The 6,945-nt window shown below is 39.3% G+C and overlaps 1 pseudogene; it reads left to right on the forward strand.

Moving 5' to 3' along the window:
* Window positions 1-4,611: 4,611 nt before the first annotated feature.
* On the forward strand, window positions 4,612-5,095 carry LOC102844041 (annotated as a pseudogene).
* The last annotated feature ends 1,850 nt before the right edge of the window (window positions 5,096-6,945 follow it).

Raw genomic sequence — 6,945 nt, forward strand, 5'->3', positions numbered from 1 at the left:
CTTTTTTATGTTTCTTAAGTTTTATTTTTATTATTCTGGCTCTAATAACTTTAGCTAATGCCGGTTGAGTGCTTTTTATTAAGGCTTTGTGTTAAAATGTCACACACAATTTCTCATTACTTCTCACAACAGTGTTCTGAGTTGAGTACCTATTGCTTTTACCCTTTTACAAACAAGGAAATGTTGTTGCTGTTATCGAATCGCTTGTGACTCATAGCCACCCTGTTTACAAGAGCCTTAAACACTGCTCTATCCTATGCCAACTTCACCATCTCTGACACACTCATTCCCACCACCCCAATCACAGAATTGATCCATCTCATCAAGGGTCTTCCTCTTCTGCACTGTCCCTCCACTCTCCCAAACATGATGTCCCTGTACAAGGACCAGTCCCTCCTTGCAGCATGCTCAAATTTTGTAGCGTGGTTGCCGTGATGCTGAACTCTATGACATTGGTGCATCAAATGTGATAATGGTTACCCATGGCAAGACAGTGTTTGGTGGAGCTCCCTGATTAAAACAAGCTTAGAAGCAGGACTGGCATCCACTTCCAAAATAACTTGCCTCCAGAAACTCTATGAAGTTGGAGAAACGATGAAAGTTATACAGTTGTTCGGGTCTTTTGTTTATAGGGTCATTATGAGTTGTCTACAACTCCATGGCACTTAACAACACAAGATATGAAAGAGCCAGGAATTCTAGTCCAAAGACTCAAATGACAGATGAAATCTTTTTTGCCTCTATAGCTACTACTTTTTAATACTCTGGATAGTTGTTATTACTAAGTGCCAAAAAGTTGACTTTGATCTAGAGTAACACCATCCATAGCAGAATCCTAACAATGCTCCATCCTTACAATTCGTCTGCTGCGCTTACGCCAATCACTGAAGACACTGTATCCATACATGCCATTGATAGAATTCAATTCTTTCTCTGACCCTCTACCAAGCATGAGACAAAATCTTGCCATACTTGCAGAATGCTAAGGAACATTCTGACTGAGCTTTTTCCAAGACAACTTTGCTGGTTCTTTGGTCAATCAATGGTATTATTTGAGAACAATATAATTCAAAATTATTAGTTCCTGTTATTTCTTGTTATATGCCATCCATTCACTTGCTATGCATAGGGACTGTACATACTCTGACCTCTATGCTATATTGAGCCACTTTCATTATCTTTGACACACCTACCCCCATTAGCCCAGTCGCTAAGTCAATGCATCTCATCCAGGGTCTTCTTCTCTTGCACTGTCCCTCCACCCTTCCAAGCATGATGCCCCTCTCCAAGGACTAGTCACACCTGGCAACATGCCCAAAGTATATAAGACAGAGCTTCAAAATCCTTGCCTCTAAGGAGCAACCTGGTTTCACTCTCTCTAGGTGGATCTGTTTGTTCTTTTGCTTGTTTGTTGTTATGTGCCATCGAGTCACTTGCAACTCATAGCGACTTTATGTACAAGAGCTCTATATGCTCTTCTATCCTGTGCCAACATAGCCATCTCAAACGCACTTATTCCCACCTCTCTAGTCACAGAATCGATCCATCTCATCAAAGGTCTTCCTCTCCTTTGCCGCCCCTCCACTCTGCCAAACATGATGGCCCTCTCCAAGGACCAGTCCCTCCTTGCAACATGCCCAAAATATGTCAGACGAAGCTTCAGAATCCTTGACTCCAGGGAACATTCTGGCTTCACCCTCTCCAGGACAAACCTGTTTGCTCTCCTAGCAGTCCATGGTATATTCAACACTCTTCTTCAGCACCACAGCTCAAAGGCATCAGTTCTCTTTCTATCTACCCTAGTCACTGTCCAACTCTCTGATGCATAGCACATAGTTGCAAAGACTATAGCCTGGATCAGGCACACCTTAGTCTGCAGTCTGACATCATTGCTCTTCAGTACTCTTGAGAGGTCCCTCACAGCCAACTTTCCCAATGCAATTCATTTCTTGATTTCCTGGCTGCTGTTACCAAGAGTGTTGACTGTGGAGCCAAGTAAACTAAAACTGTTAACTATCTCAATCTCTTCACCATCCATACTGATGCTGCCAATTGGCCCAGTGGTTAGAGTCTTTGTTTTCTTGATGTTGAGCTTCAGTCCATATAGGAGGCTGTAGTACTTGACCTTCTGCAGCAAGCACTTCAGGTCCTCCTCAGTTTCAGCAAGCAGAGTTGTGTCATCTGCATAACGCAGGTTATTAATAATTCTTCCACCAATCCTGATGCCACATTCCTCTTCATATAGCCCAGCATCCCAGATGATGTTTTGCATACAGATTGAAAAGGTATGGAGACAGAATACATCCCTGACGAACCCCCTTCTTGATTTTGAACCATGTAGTGTCTCCTTGCTCTATTCTGACAACTGCCTCTTGGTCTGAGTATAAGTTTTGCATTAGCACAATCAAATATTCTGGGATTCCCATTCTTCTCAGAGTCAGCCACAGCTTATTATGATCCACACAGTCAAAAGCCTTTGCATAGTCAATAAAGCACCAATAGACATTCTTCTGGCATTCTCTGCTTTCTGCTAAGAGCCATCTAACATTAGCTATAATATCCCTCGTACCACAACCTAGTAGTCCATAATTTATTCCATATTCTTCTCTAGCACCATAACTCAAAGGCATAAAGTCTTCTTCTGTCATCCTCAATCATTGTCCAGCCCATGGGCTGAATTAAGTGCATCTTAGTTTCTATACTGACATCGTTGCTCGTCAGTACAATCTCTTCACTATCATGATGCTGCCAATCTTTGATTTCTTGATGTTGAGCTTCAATCTGTATTGAAAGCTTCAGTCGACCTTCTGCAGCAAATGCCTCAAGTCCTCCTCAGTTTCAGCAAGCAAAATTGTGTCATCAGCATAACACAGGCTGTTGATGTGTCTTCCTTCTATCCTGATGCCACTGATAGAGGCCATCCTCCCGGATGATCTGTTTTGCACATAGATTGAAAAAAAAAATTGAGATAGAATGGATCCCTGGCATACATTTGTCCTGATTTTGAACCATGCAGTGTTTCCTTGCTCTGTCCTAACGACTGCCTCCTGGTCCAAGTACAGGTGTTGCATAAGCACAATCAAGTGTTCTGGGATTCCCATTCTTCTCAAAGTTAGGCACAGTTTGTTGTGATACATGCAGTCAAATGCCTTTGCATAGTCAATGAAACAGAGATAAATATTCCTCTGGTACTCTCTGCTTTCAGCTAAGATCTATCAAACATTGGGTATAATTGTTTCCCTTATTTATTGGCCAACATGCATTTGATGTGATTAAAAATATCATGGCTTGGGTCCACTATACCTTACTCCTTGAAGTTACATCCTTGCTCTTTGGCCTTTTAAAAAGTCCTTAGCAGCAGACTTGTCCAATGAAATACTTGTCTCTTTAAAAAACGAAATAAAAACAAAAAATCATAACAACAACCAAAAAGCCCCATTGCTGCTGAGTGGAGTTGCTTCCCACTCATAGTTACTTTTCATTGTTTCCAAGGTCAAAGGAGATTGACCATCTTTCCCACTTGGAGAAGCTGGTGGATTTGAACTGTCAAGCTTTCATTTAGCAGCCTGACATGTTATGCACTATACCACCAGGGCTCCTCAGTTTCTGGTATATCACCAAATGAACTTCTTGCTCAAGATCCTTCACATACCTCTAATTTAATAAAGGATTATCTTTTCATTAGTTTACATGAAGATAAAAATGAGACTAATCCTAGGACAATCCTTAAGGGTTGTTGTTACATACATGGATAATTCACTCATGTATTCATTGCTGTTTGGTCAGAACTGGCTTATTGCCGATCCTGCTTTGGGTTTATATGGCTGTAAATTCTTTCTTCCTCTGAGCTGCTCATAACTCCCAGAGAGGCTCCACCATTGAGTCAGAAGCACAACTCCCCCTGGACTATATACCATTTATTTTAAAAATATTTAAAAATGCAGCTTTTGTTTTATTTATGTGTCTGTAGGCATGGTATAGGGTTCCAACTCCATTGTCATCACCTTTTTTTTTGTCAATAACCAAAAATTTAATTTATGTCTGCTCTGTACACGACACTATTGTTTATGAAGACTTGTAAATTATTAGCTAGACTCAATGACTCATCTGATTTCACTATAAAAGCTTCAAAATTTATTATGCATGTGAACACTACAATCATACAAGGCTTTTTAGAAGATAAAATACATAAAACTTAGAAAGTATATCATAAAATAGAGTAGAAAATATGATGAAAAGAACAGAAAATGAACAAGGGTGATTTATCATAGTAAATTAATTTCTATTAAATATCTCTAAGGTATTTGACATTGTGATAGATGCTCAGGAGAGTGTAAAGTCAGTGTGGTAACTGATTTCTTGCATAATGAACTTGAAAATTGATGGCACATAGGAATGTCATGTCTAAAAATGTAATCTGAAATTCAGTTCAACAGATATTTACTAAGCATCTTCTTTGTTAAGGTCAGCTATGAGTCAATTCTGACCAAATGACAAGGAGTGAATGAGTGAATTATCTGTGCATGTGAAAAGCCCTCCCAACAGCTCTTCCAGTGAGTAGCTTCAAGAGCTCTCCCAAAATTATTTGCTATTCACTTGACGCAGAAAAATCCCACAAAATCAAGCAAATTAAAAGTTTCAAATCTCCAGGTCTACTTGAGGAACACCCAGGAAGCTGTCCAGGCCATCAAGAGTATGCATATCCAGAAAGTCACCAAGTGTCTGAAAGATGTCATTTTGCAAATGTGTATCATTCAGACATTACAATTATGGAATTGGCAGGGGTTGGACACAGAACTGGTGGCCCAAAAAGAGTGTCGAGTTTTTGCTGCATATGCTTTAAAAGCAGAGACTAATCCTGAACTTAAGGATTTAGATATTGAGTCACTGGTCATTAAGCACATCCAGGTGAACAAGACTCCCAATATGCTCTGCTGCACATACAGAGCTCAAATTTGGATTAACCCATACATGAGGTTCCAACCCCTGATCTTTACTAAAAAGGAACAAATTGTCCTTAAACCAGATGAGGATGTTTCCAGGAGAAAAGATCTCCCAAAAGAAACTGAAAAAACAAAAACAAGCTCAGGAGTAAAAAAAAAAAACAAAACACCGAAACACCAAAAACCAAAACCGTAACAACAGCTAATATCTAAGCATCAATCTCATTTTTATCTACTCGGTGACTCATGTAACCTACGTGTTTCTTCATTAACTTTAATGATAAGTTGTAAAAATGTTCAGATAGATTGACATGAATATTCTCTACTCTGAGAGAGCTTATCATCTAGTTAGAATAGCCCTGTTTAATGTACAAACTGAGAAAGATACAGAGCACACAGCCAGGTGAGCAGATTTAGGCTAGCTTTCAACATTTCCTCATCTTTGCTGGGATTTACACACATTAGACACTTTGCACAATCAATGTGGCAGCCCAATTCACAACCTAAATAAGTAAATATGATGAAAAGTTTTCCTGGCATTATATATCGGGGTCTAGTTGTCAAGGTTGTGTCTATGTAAGTCTCAGATAGTAATACATTTCACTATATATGAGATTGGAAGCAGGAGTGGCATCCACTTCCTAAACAACATACTTCCAGAAACTATGAACTTTAATAAATGTTGATAGTTGTAGAGGGGCTTCAGGCCTTTTGTTCATAAGGGTTGCTGTGAGCTGTGCTCGACTAGAAGGCGGTCAACAACAAGAACAACATATATGAGAAATAAAGGGATCCTTTCACTTATTAATGAAATAATACTTGTAAACATAATTTGGGAGCAATATGGAGCCACAGCACCCAGATACATGCCAAGGGAGCCAGGAGGCATGGAGCACCATCTTCACTGGGGAGCACCCAGATTATAGACAAGAGTGACTGGATCCCGAGTCATTGTATTAGGGATTAGTTAGAGACTGCACTTTAGGGGTGAGGGGGTAACATAAATTGCCAAATGTATCTGTCAATTTTTGTATTGTGGAAGTATCTTTGCAAGTTACTGCTCTCAACAGCTTAGAGATGCACAGCTTGGTGCGTCTATAATTTGCTTTTTTGAGTACAGTACTTGTCTGTCAGATGCTGTACTAAAGCAGAGCTCCCACAAATGAAAACAGACTAGAAAGAAGGATTGGCCATCCACTTCTGAAACCCTATGAACAAGAGAGCATACACACTTAGACTATTACATAAAGCACATAAGACTGAACCCTCATATTGGGAACACAAAAATAAAGAATAGTTGCAAACAGCCCCTAATAATTGGAACATAGAATGTACAAAGAATGAATGTAGGAAAATTGGTCACTGTTTAAAAAAAACCCCATAAATACTGATGTACTAGGTATTGGTGAGCTGAGATTGATTGGCATGCACCACTTTGTATCACAATCATAACAATAAAAAATAATCATAATAATTAAAAAAAACTGGAGTGGCATCTGCTTCCATAATAGCTTGCCTCCGGAAACCCTATGAACCTGGAGAAAGGATGAAAGTCACACAAGTGTTGAGGGCTTTCATTCATAGGGTCGTTATGAATTGCCTACAACTTGATGATACTTAACAACAACAATTTAAAAAACCCATAATATGATCTATTATATTAGGAATGAAAGCGTAAGGGGACATGAGATTGCATTCATAGTAAAAAAAGACCATTTATAGATCTATCCTAAAGTACAATGCTGTGAGTGATGTATCCATATGCATACAAGGAAGACCTGTAATACTACTATCATTCAGCAATATGCACAAGCAACTAAAGCCAAGGAGGATAAAATGCATGATTTCTACCAACTTTTGCAGTCTGAAATGGAGCAACATGTAACCAAGATTCATTAATAATAATTGGTGACTGGAATGCAAAAGTTGGGAACAAGGAAGAAGGCCCAGTAGTCAGAAAATATGGATTTGGTGACAGAAATGAGGCTGGAGATAGAATGAT

Source organism: Elephantulus edwardii, unplaced genomic scaffold (genome assembly GCF_000299155.1).
Source record: "Elephantulus edwardii isolate Elephantulus edwardi_28Jun2011 unplaced genomic scaffold, EleEdw1.0 scaffold00044, whole genome shotgun sequence".
NCBI lineage: Eukaryota > Metazoa > Chordata > Mammalia > Macroscelidea > Macroscelididae > Elephantulus > Elephantulus edwardii.